The 14519-nt window shown below is 28.9% G+C and overlaps 1 protein-coding gene across 1 annotated transcript in view; it reads right to left on the bottom strand.

The window, feature by feature from the left end:
• The window catches only part of LOC123290768 (inactive dipeptidyl peptidase 10), a 325130-nt gene that overhangs the window by 310190 nt on the left and 421 nt on the right, over positions 1 to 14519 (bottom strand). The gene's annotated exons all lie outside the window — the stretch shown is intronic.

Genomic DNA, 14519 nt, shown 5'->3' with positions numbered 1-14519 from the left:
ATGCCTCAAAATTAAATGTTCTAAGCTTACCAAAATCCTAAAATAATCTTTTCTTAACAAAATCGTGAAGAGTAATTACAGATTATTTCATTCTAAAGCTTTACTTTTTAATTATTAAAAAAATTAAATTGTTATAAAGGTATAAACAAGTTTACTTTATGAATAATAATTAGTTTATTTTAAATGGTCCCAGTGACATTTAGGTCATTCGTTTATATTCTTAAAAAAAATCTAAATAAAATTATCCTGCTAGAATTATGGATGATAAGGAAAACGAAAAAAATCTCTATTTATTATAAATGTGAAAGTAAGGATGTTTGTTTGTTTGTTACCCTTTCACGCCAAAATTAGCAATATAGCTCATACATCAGAATAATACATGAGCTATAAATTATAAACATATAGATATTTAAAAAATAAATTAAATTTAATATGACATTTTCTATTTTAAATTTTTACAGAAATCTTTAATTTATGGTTTAAAATAATGATCACAGATGGAACAAAATGATCATCATTTTGAACCATAAATTAAAGGTTTCTGTAAAAATTTAAAACAGTAAATGTCCAACAATTCATGGCCACCTTTTCTGATATACTCAATCAAGTATAACTATTTTCCAATCTAAAAAATTGAAAACTTTGCATATCTTTTAGCTGCGTAAAACAATCCCTTCAAGTGTTATGGATCAGGGATAAGTGAGATCAAGAGAGGTGGAGGCTATAAAGTGGAGGTTTTTACTTTTAAGCCTAGTGAAGCGAGCGGGGATCAAGCTAGTTTCATATATATTTTTTAAACATTAAGTGAAAATAACATTATCCTTCAACACTTCAACAGATTATAATCAGTGTATGCATTTTTTCCCATTGTATGTTTTTGTTTGTTTTATAATAATAATAATAATAATAATAATAATGATAATAATTTTTATATTTTCAACAAAATGAGGATAAAAACCACAGACATTTTGTATACTTCTGTACACATTATTATAAGACTGGTGTATATGAGAGTATTAAAATATATAGGCAACTTGTTCTGTAGTAAATATATAACGATGGATGCTATTACGGTTTTATGAGTGTATAATGTGAATGCTATGCTGCTGAGTGCATCACTGTTTTGGTATAATCATGCATTCATGCATGATTATATATATGTATGTATATATAAATGCATGGTGTGCATTTTTATATACACTGAACAACACGAAAACTGAATTCGTAGAAAAAAACATTCCCAAACTTCCCAGTTTTCGTAGTTTTTAACTTCCCAGTGTTCGTACCGTGCATGGGTTTTATTTCAATCATTTCCATGGTAATGACACACTACTTTTTTAATATAATTTTATGAATGGACATAGAAGTCTGTTTTGTTTAGATTGAAAATTTAATACTATTTTCTAACAAATTTAAATTAAAGTTAATTTAAATTAAAAAACTATTGTTTACTAGAGTGATACCCACCCACTTCGCTGGGTTTAAAAGTAAAGATTGATAAAGATTGCTCTCGCTTATTCCCTTTCTATAACACTCGAAATAATGGTAAGGATTGTTTTACACAGGTAAAATATATGTATGGTTTTCTATTTTTTTTAAATGTATAAAAGTCGTAATTATTCATTGAGTATATCAGAAAAGATGACCGTGAAATATTTTATATTGACTATTTTTACAGAAATCTGTAATTTATGGTAATGTCAAATGACTACTTTTACAGAAATCTGTAATTTTTGGTAATGTCAAATTAAATTGATTTTAAAATTTTTTTTTTTTTTATTAATATATCTTTATAAATTATAGTTCAAGTGTTATTCTGATATATAAGCTATATTGCTGTAAGTTTCATTAAAAACCATTCGTTAGTTTTAGCGTGAAAGCGTAACAAACAAACAAGCATGCTTACTTTGGCATTTATAATATATAGAGATAAAATTTCGTCTTTTTTTTTTATAATTTCTAATGCAACAAGTTTACAGCAACAAACTCAAAAAGTACTGTTTCATGAATTTCATCCATAGGAATTTCACCATTGATAATAGAAACAAAAAAATTTGAGAATTGATTAAGTTTTTCGCAAAAGATTTATCCGCTTCAAAGGGCCAAAAATATGAATTTTTATGGATATTTAACAAAATTTTTCGACACTTCTTTTGTTTTGTTGTAATTTTTATTCCTTCAAGTGTATTAATTGCACATATAAAAATGTGAATGTACTTCATTTTATCTGGGTGTTTCATTAAACTGTCGAGGCAAATGGAAATACACATTTGTATACAGTATGTAACGGTTGTTTAATATCAAGATACTATCTAGAAGAGGATGTCCCAAAATGATCCCCTAAGAAAAAATGTAATTTATAGCCACAGTATTCGAAATATGTATAATATCGAAATATTTTTGGTTTCTTTATTATCTTTAAGTAATTTTTAGAACTATATCAATTTTTCTCAAAAGGGATTGTTTTATCGACCTTGTAAGGTAGGTAAAATGTTCTCATTGCGTTTTTTCCAAACATTCACATTGCATCAAAGATACGTATAAACACAAAAATCAGTGATGAAAAATTAAATTTAATCTGGCATTTACCATTTTAAATTTTTACAGAAATCTTTAATTTATGGTTCAAAATGATGATCACAGATGGAGCAGAACTATGATAATCATTTTGTACGATAAATTAAAGATTTCTGTAAAAATGTAAAATAGTAAATGTCAAACAATTCATGACCACCTTTTCTAATATAACTCAATGAATTATGATTATTTTACAATTTAAACTGCATATCTTTTAGCTGCGTAAACCAATCCCTGCAAGTGTTATGGAAGGGCGATGAGTGAGATCAAGAGAGGTGGAAACTATAAAGCGGTGATTTTAACTTTTAATCCCGCCAGTGTAGCAGGCGGGTATAAAGCTAGTACTATTCATATATGATTATTATACAATAGTGTGTGTCTTTAACAACAATTTCGCTACTAGGTTTTTTTTTAATGACTGTTATGTGGTTTTAACTTCGTAGACACAGACCAGATTTTTCCTTGATATGTATCATACACCACAGTCATAACAGTAATTACTATAAAATATATATATTTTTTTCACCTATTAAACAGTTTCCATTTATTTAGAGAAAATGCTTCGAATAAAAATATGAAATTTACTAAACTGATGTAAAATAGTGAAATGGAGATTTTATATATTTGAAATTTTAATTTTATCCATTTTTTATTTGTTTACTAGCTGGGAGTTAAATACAAAAAAACTGCCAATCTAGACACCAAAAACCGATCTCATCCTCTAAGGGGCTCAAAAGGTGATGTGAATTTTGTATGTTATAATATTACCAAGGTTTTTTTAGCGGTATGATATGAATGCTTCTTTATAAATCGAAAATCTGAAACTATACTTATTATTTATACCAAATATTTGAAGAAGCAATGATTTTGAAGCTATATACTTAAAGTTCAAACCGGCAAGAAGGGTTGAGGGTAAAACCACTGAAGATAGAAATTTGAATTATTTTTAAAGATACCTTATATACTAAGTTATATCGAAATTTTTCGATTTTTTGCAATTTTTTTTAAGGGGTACGTACACCTTTGAAAAAATCGAGAAAAACGCAAAAAAAAAATGTTTGTTTTGTAATTTGATGAAACTTGATGCTTGGGGTAATTTTGACCCAAAAAGTATAAAAATCAGGTTAATTTAATGATTGGATGCAGAGTTTCTGAGATATCGCAAAATTACCTTATATACTGAGTTTTATCGAAATTGGAGAGGACAAAATTTTTTCGATTTTTTCAATTTTCTTAAACGGTTCCCCTTTGTAAAAATCGAGAAAAACGCAAAAAAAAATTTTGTTTTGGAATTTGGTGAAACTTGGTGGATGGGGTAATTTTGACCCAAAAAGTATAAGCATAAGATTAATTAATAATAATAACTGGACCTATAGAAAGTTACAATGTCAACGAGTATCATGGGCAGCGAGAATCATTTTCAAAAAAGATAGAGCTTCCAACAAAAAATTAGAAATCCATAAAATTGTAAACAACAGGAAGGATAAGTGGGGGCTATAACGTGATGATAGTCTTTGTTTTTAAAGGAGAAATTTCACAGCAAAGCGGGAAGGTATCTGCTAGTGTCATAATAAATATCCTATATTCAAACCAAACAATATGTACTCACATATTGGGTTGGCTACAAAATCAGAAGTATGTCTTTTTTAAACTAATACTACAATTATTTCATACCGCAAAAACTATAAGTAGCTATAAAATTAAATTCTTTATAATGAATCAAGACCCCCCTCCAGTCTTTTAATGTAAATATTGAATGTGTTCAAAAACAAGGAAACAACAAAAAATCAATCTCAAAATAAAAAATATCTAATAAAGGAGAAATATTTAAGTGTATTTTTCGCTCTCATCGTTTTTCATTATTTAAAAAACATAAATTCACAAAGTATAAAACGAACAATTTGTTTGATTTTTCCCTATAAAATCAGGAAAATTTCTTCATTTCCCACGGGACACATCTTTAAAAATGAAATGAAAAGCACACACACAAAAAAAATTGTTTTATTCGTGATTGAAATAATAAAGAACAAAATATTTATGGCTACGAAATATATCAATTTGTACAACAGAAAATGAAAAACCTAGAAAAAGCAACGCAGTCTATACTGCAAAAGAGAGGATTTTCAAAGAAAAAATTCAACACAAATGCTATAAAATTAATTTTTATTATTTTATTAGTGTAATAGAAATAAATACCAACATAACAACAAAGAGTACGGCAAAAAAAATTATAAGACCCTAAAAAGTAATAAAAATCCTATATCACGACTACGACTAGATGAAAACAGTAAAATATTATTTAATTTTCTGTGACCATGTTTTTGTTTTCATCCTGAAAATTGGAAACAAATGTTGTTCAAAATCCTTTAGGGCAATCAAAACTTTTTTTCAGAAAGGTTGGCAAAAGTAGAAAATTACCTCCTAAGCTCCTTGTTTTTAGAATTAGAATTTTGTAATCACCTTAGAATGTTTTTGTAAAAAATAAATAAGTAAGCTTCTCTCTTTTACTAGAACAATTATCTTGTTCCAAAATTGTCCGTGAAAATTTTTCTCTTTTTACACCTTTTACTCTGTTTATGTGTCGGCCTGTACAAAGTTTTTATCAATTTTGTCCCATGAAGAAAAAGATTATAGAAAATGACTCAAAATTTGGATTTTCTTACTATATAAAACGTTTTTCCCATTTACGTGGTAGAGTGTTAAAAATGAAAAAGCAAAAGCAGCATGACAGCTGGCTGCTTAGAGTTTTCTAAATGTAGGACTCGACGAAAAAAGTACGCGTTTTCACTGTTGGGCATGGTTTTAAAAATAATAAACTTGAAGCAGTTACAGCTCGCGATTTTCATATAAACTATGGTTGAAATAGTGATTAAGATTCGTCAAATGTTAAAAGATCAATTTAAAAAAATTCAGAATTATTAGACCGTGATGGAATCTTGGGTTTTTTAAGACGTTCCTGACAACAGGTCCGTGACCACTTACGCCTTGAGGGATAAAATTTAGATCTGTATCACCACTATTCAGCTATATTTCTGTAAAATGGTCAAAGAAATCATCATCAAGATCTTGGAATTTTACCGGGTGTGGTATTCCAAACATACAATACTGCAAGTTTTATGAATTAATACAAAATTTACAACTTTTACTTAACAAACTGTGTTTTCTATCAAAATTACTTTTTGCGTTAATTTTGGGACACTCTTTATTAGTAAAATGAAAATTGTTTTTCTTGAGGAAAGTTCTAAAAAATTAATTTTTCTAGTATTCATTTTCAAATCTTTGTTTTTGTAAATCTAATATTTACAGCCATCCTTTTTTAAGGAGAAAAATAAACTTCGTTTAATGTAATTTTTCTCCCCTACGGGCGGAAAGTGTCAACCTTCGTCCCGCCGTGTCAAATGAAGTTTCCGCTCTCCGCCTTCGGCGAGCAAAACAATAGTATCGACACTACGGGAGCAAGTAAAGATTGTCTCAGATCTCATGTTTGTCATTCTCGATTGATGAGATATGAGACATTCTTTACTTTTACTCCCTAGATGTATAATATACTATTCTTGTTCTATAAGTTTACAGAATCAGAAAGTTAATGATATATTCCCCAAAGGCCGTATACACTGCCTGTATTTTTTTGTTGTTAGCTTCGTAAAGGTAACAAACTTAAATTACTATTAACACAATATTGTATTATTAGAATTCTAGTCTATGAACTGAATTTATAGAATTCATTTCACGCTATCCCACAGGTTCATATAAACTAATTAACGTCATGCTTCTAGAGTGTACACGAAAAACATAATTTTACTTTAGATATATATCTAATTGTAAATAAAAAGAAATCCTACAAATATATTGTTACACAAAAGTTTATTAAATTTTTTGTTTCAATAGTTTTATACTTTTTTCATTTTTATTAAGTTAATATTTGTAAAATATCATATTTTATCAGAATATTTCTGTTTACTAAAATATTAGGGTTAAAAATGGAAATTCAATGTTGTGGTTTTAAAATACATTTCTAGTCTACTCTGATAATTCCCATTCATGTTTACTTCATAAATTGATTTATAAATAAGTGAAATTTACAAAATTTAAAAAACCCCCCGACAAATGCGATTAATTCTTTGCAAACCGATTTTTGGAAACTTAGCTATAGAATGTTCTCAACCGAGTAGGTAGGACCGTTTAAACACTTTAAACTTATAACACTCCTTAAATCAATATCAAAGTGATGGTCAAGGACATCAGATGAGATGAAAAGGATACTTAGAGAGATATCATTTTTTGGGACAAATTTTTGGAAACATTTTAATTGAAATTTAAATATTTGAGTTGACTTTGTTCTTTTGAATTATTGTTTTGAATTACTTAATTATTTTACCATTTCACTTTTCAAAATGAATGGAGCCAGGTTTATTTGACCATTCATTGCCATAGTAATTATTTATATGTTAAACATGGCTTTTTCAAACTGAATCTATTTTGAAGATAATCGCCAATTTTTTTTTCGAGTACGGAGCACTAATTTCGAACTTGAAACATATAACTCTCCGTTAAATTACCTTTCAAATGAAACCAAAAAAATTAAAATCGGTTCATCCGTTTAGGTGCTACGATGCCACAGACAGACAAACACACAGATACACACATATAGCGGTCAAACTTATAATACCCCTTTTTTGTTAGTTCGAGGGCTAAAAATACAAAACTGCTGGCTACAAAAAGTATTTCTAAAAAAATAAAAAACTAGGGCACCGTTTGCTATATATCTCTAGAGCACCAAAAATTTAAATTCGGCGCTGGTCAGGATCAAAGTCCTCACCCACTTTTCGGGTTGAGGGCCGGTCTATATCTTACCTTAAAAAGGAAAAGGAAGATATTATTATCTAAATGTACTTGACATTTTAAAATAGTTTTAAAACTTACAAAAAACCTTTTTTCATAAACAGTTTTTCGATATACAATTACCGTACATATGCCATTACTCATTTTTCGAGTAGAGGACCGGTCTATACCTGAGTTTAAAAAAAATTCAAATGTAGCAAATACAAAAGAAAATCTTATCATCTTGATTTACTTTAGAATTTAAAATAATTTTAAAACTATCAAAAAACCATTTTTCATAAATAGTTTTTCTAAATGTACAATTATTACCACATACGTAATCCAGAATCATAAATTACGATTCAAAATGAAACATGTCGTTCGTATTCTAGAAACAAACAATAAAAAAAACTTTTAGTTAATGTTCAAACTACCAACGAAGAGTAGTTTTTCTCAATGTGAAATATTTGTTGAAAATTTACTGAAAAAGTTTTTCCCCAAAAAACTTTACATTCTATCTATTATATACCTACCTATACCTACATGTTTGAGATTTTTTTTATTTCGTTACCACACTGGCAGCGCGGCCATAACCAGGTATAATATAGAGGTGGGTTTGAAGTTAAAACACAATAAAAATAATAAATTGACTTTTGTGTCGAGGTAAAAACAAAAATGTTATTGTTTCGAACCATAAAACCATAATAGAAAAATACTGTTTGTTTATTTAGCAAAAAATGTAGAATACAGTGAAAACTGCTATTAAACTTCTAAGACACTAAAGAGTTCAGTGTTGGATTCATCGGTAGGCCGAGTAGACAATGGCCTATAGCGGCAGATTTTAGGAGCGGCAAAATTTTGACAAGCTTTTATTTAACTTCCAATGGACGCTATATGTGTGTGTCTATCGTAGCGCTTAAGCGGATGAACAGATTTTAATTTTTTTGGTTTCATTTGAAAGTTAATTTAAGGAGTGTGTTCTTAGCTGTATTTCAAGTGCGAGCGTAGACTTCTGTTCTTGTAAAGACTAAAAAATTGGCGATGATCTTCAAAATCGATTCAGTTTGAAAAAAGCATGACATATAATTTTAACACATAAATAATTATTATGGAAATGAATGGTCAAATAAACCTGGCTTAATTCATTTTGAAATGTAAAATGGTAAAATAATTAAGTAATTCAAAACAATAATTCAAAAGAACAAAGTCAACTCTAGTCTTTCAATTTCATTTAAAATTTTTCCAAAAGTTTGTCCCAAAAAGTCATAGCTCTCTAAGTATCCTTTTCATCTCATCTGATGTCTTTGACCATCACTTTGATATTGATTTAAGAAGGAGTGTTATAAGTTTAAAGTGTTTATCTGTACGTCTGTGTATTTCTCAGTGGTATCGTAGCCCCTAAACGGTCGAACCGCGTTGATTGAGAACATTTTATAGATAAGTTTCCAAAAATCGGTTTACAAGGAATAAATCGTATTTGTCGGGGGTTTTTTAAATTTTGTAAATTTCTCTTGTTCGAGCCTTTATTCATTCATTCATGGCACAGAAATTATATTTAATAATCTTTTTCGGGTAATTTTCTACTAATTGTATTAAATTTTTTTAGGAACAATTTTTATAGATAATATTATATTAATTTTTAACAAAAGAAATTAACAATTTTAAGAGCTATTCTTAAGGCTCGGTCGGCTTTTTACAGGGATTTCACTGTACTTTGTTTTATTTTGAGTTGAAATTTAATTAAAAAAAATTAATATTTATTGTTGTTTTTCTTACAAACTGTTAGGTATTTGTAGCAATGAAAATTTGTTACGTGCGAAAAAAAAAATATATGTCATATATGTGAAAATTAGAACAGTTTTTCTTTCTGTTAGAAAAAGTTTTCATTGAAAATAGAAAAAGGTCAAAAACATTCTCTTTGTAATTTCGATGAATTGCATTATTAAAACAACCTTAAAAAGAAACACAAATTAAATTCGAAGCTACGTTACGCATAATATTGAATTATGGTGGAAGCGTCGTGAAGAATGTATAAAAAGTAGAATCGATGGGAAATTCTATAAACTTTTACTTTTTTTATAATTTTATCTTTTTGGCTGCTATCAAATTTCAATGCAGTAAAATTCATTTTCATATAAGTTCTAAAGTTTTTCAACAAAATTAAGACAATGAATGCAACCACGAACATTTGAATATCATTTGTTAAAATGGTATTCATTCGTTATAGTCAAAATGTTAATTAGATTAGGACTAGGAACAGACGTAGTATTTGAAAACAAATGTTGCGATAGTCGCGACTTACAACTTGTTGCTCTACGAAAATTTTCGTTGCCAGGAATACAAATTTTCTCTTTCACGGCTGCTTGGAAATTTTTTTATTTCGCACTTATCTTAAAATTGAATCCTTAAAATGTGACGACGCTATTCAAATAAGAAGAAAATTGATTAAAAAATCATTTTTTCCGAGACTCAGTCGTCTGACACCTTGCAATTTTTAGGTATATTACGAGGAGGACACGCCAGGGTTGCTCCAAACTCCTCTTCCCGAGCATAGATTTGTCTTTGATTTAATTATCTAAGTATGTGTTAAATCCAAAATAATATTTAATTTATTATTTTATTTTTTGTGTACTAAATTTTGTATGCAATATCGATATCAGAGTCTTTCGATTATAAATGATCTGATATGATACAATGGCGTACATATAAAGACTATTTGCTCAAATAATTTGTTATTTTTAGCTTTACAATACCACGCAATAAATTTGATAATATAGATATCGCTCTTCAATCATCAATGCTCTAACTATAGTCGCCTCTGTTCATCAAATGGTCGATCTTCGTTGAACTCATAATTAAACTAAAATTTTGTTTTTATATCATCGGCAACTTTATATTTTTATGGTATTATTATAAACTACAAGATTTCCTAAATATTTTAGATAGTTTTTATCACACTCTCTAAATTTTTTGATATAGAAATGTCCAATTGAAAAGGATAACCTATATGATTCATCATTTTTTCAGCCAACTTTGAACGATAAAATAATAATAAAAATCCCGATGACCTAGGAATTTTTTGTGATTTTTGGAAACTTTGTTAATCAAAAAATGTATTTATAAAGTTTTATTGAAATCCCTAGTATTATTCAAAAGTTGCATATCTCCTTAATTAGTGATGAATGAATTAAATTTCCCGTTTTGCTATCGCTTGGATTAAAAACTGGAAACGCCCATATATCGTTCTCAGTTAATATTCAACAATGTTAAGCTTGTAGTGAAGAAATATTTTCAGTCTACCCAAACATAAGTCTATGAGCAAGTTTTAGAGGAAAAAGTTGTTATAAACAATCATGACAACAGACTATTCTGAAATGTGTGCAAATGAAATACTGCATGTGGCTCTAGACTCAAATATTTTATCCGATGAATTTTACCAACAAATAAGCCTTCAAGCACAAACAAGAAAGTACTTAGAAAATTCAATTAAAAAAGTATAATAATTATTATTTTAAAACGCTAATTATCTCTTTATATAATTAGTGTTGTGCAAATATATATGTAGAGATAGATATATGGAATTTAATAATGAAAATCTAACAGAGGAAATACTATACACACATGCAAAATACCAAATGTGAACAACCAATGGTGGATAAGACCATTGTAAGGCAAATTAATAACTTTCTGGTTTTTATTTTAAGAAGGATGGATTTTGGATAGCAACGGCAAAACTGTCTGGTAATTAATAATCCTTCCTAATATATAAAGCTGAAAAGTTACTCGCCCGTTTTGCTGGACAATTTCGAAAACTACTGGATGGATTATAATGAAACTTGAAAAAATTATATAGCTCATACATCAGAATAACAATAATTCTGTCTGTTAACACGATAACTCAAAAACGAAAAGAGATATCATAGAGTGCTTGGGACGAAAAAAGTAAGGTTGAGTTCCTAAATCAACAACATAAGTCAATTGAATCTTGTAAACCGTTAGAGATAGAACAAAAGTTTAATATAAAAAATGTTCCTTATAAAAAACAAGCAATTTTTGTTTAAAACATTTTTTCGTAAACATTACTGTTTGCTCGTGAGTGTTCAAATTAGGTTCGAATATTATATAGTATGTATTATATAGGAATATCGGTTAAGTGTGTGTGGCACCACTAAGAGTGATTTTTTTTTCTTTACTCACATGACACTGATCAGAGAGGAACAATATTCCATAAGCCATCACAAAAATGCGCATACGCTGATGACGTTGGTATCTTCCCTCGCACCAAAAACAAACTAATTGAAGTCTTTAGGCAGATTAGAGAGAACGCTGCGGAATTGAGACTGGCAATAAATGAAGAAAAGACTGTATTCATGAACATCTCAGCCTCACAAGACCGGAGGTCAATGGAAGATCTAGTCATAGATGATGTACTTTATAAGGCGGTAGCGCAATTCAAATATCTTGGATAACAAGTGAACAACGAAAAAAAATGAATGCCACCATAATAAAAAGGTTGCAGAGTGGAAATAGGGCATACTTTGCAAAGCCAAGGCTCCTAGCGTACAAACTAATTTCACGTAAGACCAAACTGACCATTTACGATACCCTGATTCGACCCATCATAACATATGGCAAAGAAAGTTGGACCCTGACACAAGTAGACCAGGAGAAAATAAGAAAATTTGAACGAAAGATCACCAGAAGGATATATGGTGCAATCCGAGTGAGCGAGGAAGAATGGATGAATGGACAGATGAATGGACCAAGTTATCGACGACCTGAAAGTGATGCGATTTATTGGGTGGGAATCCGCTGCAAGGACTGAGCAATCTGGAGGAGAGTGGTCGAAGAGGTCAAAGCCCACCCCGGGCTGTAGCTCCTATTGGATTGGATTGGACTTACATGACAAAAAAAACAAACGATTGCGTCATCAACACTGTCTATACATGATATTTCAACAAGTAACTCATTCAATTGTTTGTTTTCACTTGTTTTTTATTTCGATTTTCGATATGAAAACAATAATATTCCATCGGAAAATTTAAAAACACCAGTACACGGTGTTTATAATTATTTATTGCGTCCTCTATTAGTAAATAATAATACTTATATTGTTATGCTATGTACAAAACACAACAGTTTATGATTCTAGATGGCACCCCTAATGTGAAAATAAAACCAATTTAATATATTATTGTTGTATATTATGATAAGGAAAAACAAGTATAACTCTTTATCTCTATATATATACCCTTCATGAAAAACTTCTGAAAAACATTTTTGTCGCAATGGTATTAAAGTACCCGTATACTTGAAATAATTAGATACTTTTTATATAAAACAATATACCTTCTTTAAATAATTTTGACATTATTTCACACTTCAAATGTTTTTAATAAAAGAAAAGGTTTAAAATCTTTGTAATTTTGAATTGAAAATTTTACAAGAAGCAAAAAACCATAAAAGTATAAGATATTTCAATAGACAATTTTTCTTCCCGTTTTTTATGTCTTATAAGTTGTTTAAAGTCCAAAAAATGTCGTCTAAGCTATCGAAACCGTTTTTTAATCGTTTAGTTTAATTAAAAATTTAATGTTAAAGTTCAAATTTTTGTAAGGTAATATAAACTTCTTTTATGAATGGTTTTGGATCCAACGAGTTTATATACATACGAGAACGCGAAGGATCTGCTTGCCTGTAAGTGGATGTGATATGATGAATGAGAGAGACGACTACCAGTGAGTTCACCTGTGTCCCTGCCATAGTCATATGATGTGTTTGTTATGTAAATAAGGTTTCTTTTGACGTTTCTACTTTTTGAATAACTCTTAATGTATTAAATAATATTCAATAAATCATTTTTTAACAATTTACTTAATAGCAATAATGTCAACAATATGTAGCCAATGACATATAGATTAGACAAGGACACGGGGGAACTCACTGGCATTCTTCTCGTTCATTCATCATTTTGGGCCTTGGCGTTCTCTAGTTATATAAACTCTTTGGTATACTATGGATTGTCATAACAGATGACGTCATGATTCATGGCGCACGATTCTGAAGTGTTTTAATGTCACAATTTTTTTAAGCGAGTATATTTATTGCAAAACACTTTTAAATGTAAATATTTGACGTGTTTTTGGTACATAGGATTTACTGGAAGTGTCTATAGTCATAAAAAAGTATGAAAAATAAAAATTAACATTTACCCTCATGAAAACTGTAAAAAAAAATGCCGCAATGAAAATCTGTAAGTAAAGTAACCCGATTCCCTCTATAATTAAAATCATCAGTAACTTTTCATAGAAAGCTATTTTTTTTAATAACGATATGGTGCAAGAAATTGAGCACAATATCCCTCAATTATTTTTTTGTTTGTTTTCTTTTTCTTTGAGAAAAAAATATCTTTTCGATATATGGGGCGTTAAATGTCTAGAGATCGCTCAGTTTATTTCATAAGTGCTCTAGCGGCCAAAACGCAGCTATTATTTCGCATTTCAATTGATTTTAGAAAACTTTATTGAAAGATTACAGTAAGCAAAAGCCACCATTGTCATAAAATAAAATTATTACAGGATACAGAATGGAAACACTGAAGCTCAAAAATTGAAATAAATAAAGTAGTAGGTATTATTAAAAGATTAAAACGAGCAGAACCTGCAATTGCCATAAAATATTTTAATGGCTAAAAATGCAACAACAAAATATTAAAAACAATTTTTTTATTAAAATTCATTATTGAAATTCTTGTCTTAAAAATTTAAGCTCAAAAATTGAGCTAAACAAGGTCGAATAAAGTTTCTCTATCGAAATTATATCGTAATTAAGCTGTAACAGTCATAAGCGGACCTATTATATCCTATTGTACATAAGTATCGGAAATATTATAACGTAATTAAGCTGAAATAGTTACAAACGAACTTTCAGTTCATTTTTGTACACATATTTCAAAAATATTATAACGTAATTAAGCTTAAACAAGCGCAAACGAGTTTCTAATTATTGTTAGAGTTTTAATTACCTTGTCATTTTATAAAAATACTAACTAAAATTTCTGGTTTTTCCCTCACAAGTATATCAAAAAATGAAAATTGTAAACGAAAATTTCCGAAGTGAAA

Source organism: Chrysoperla carnea, chromosome 1 (genome assembly GCF_905475395.1).
Source record: "Chrysoperla carnea chromosome 1, inChrCarn1.1, whole genome shotgun sequence".
NCBI lineage: Eukaryota > Metazoa > Arthropoda > Insecta > Neuroptera > Chrysopidae > Chrysoperla > Chrysoperla carnea.
Note: the sequence above shows the minus strand (reverse complement) of the source record. Positions and strands in the feature narration are given on the sequence as shown.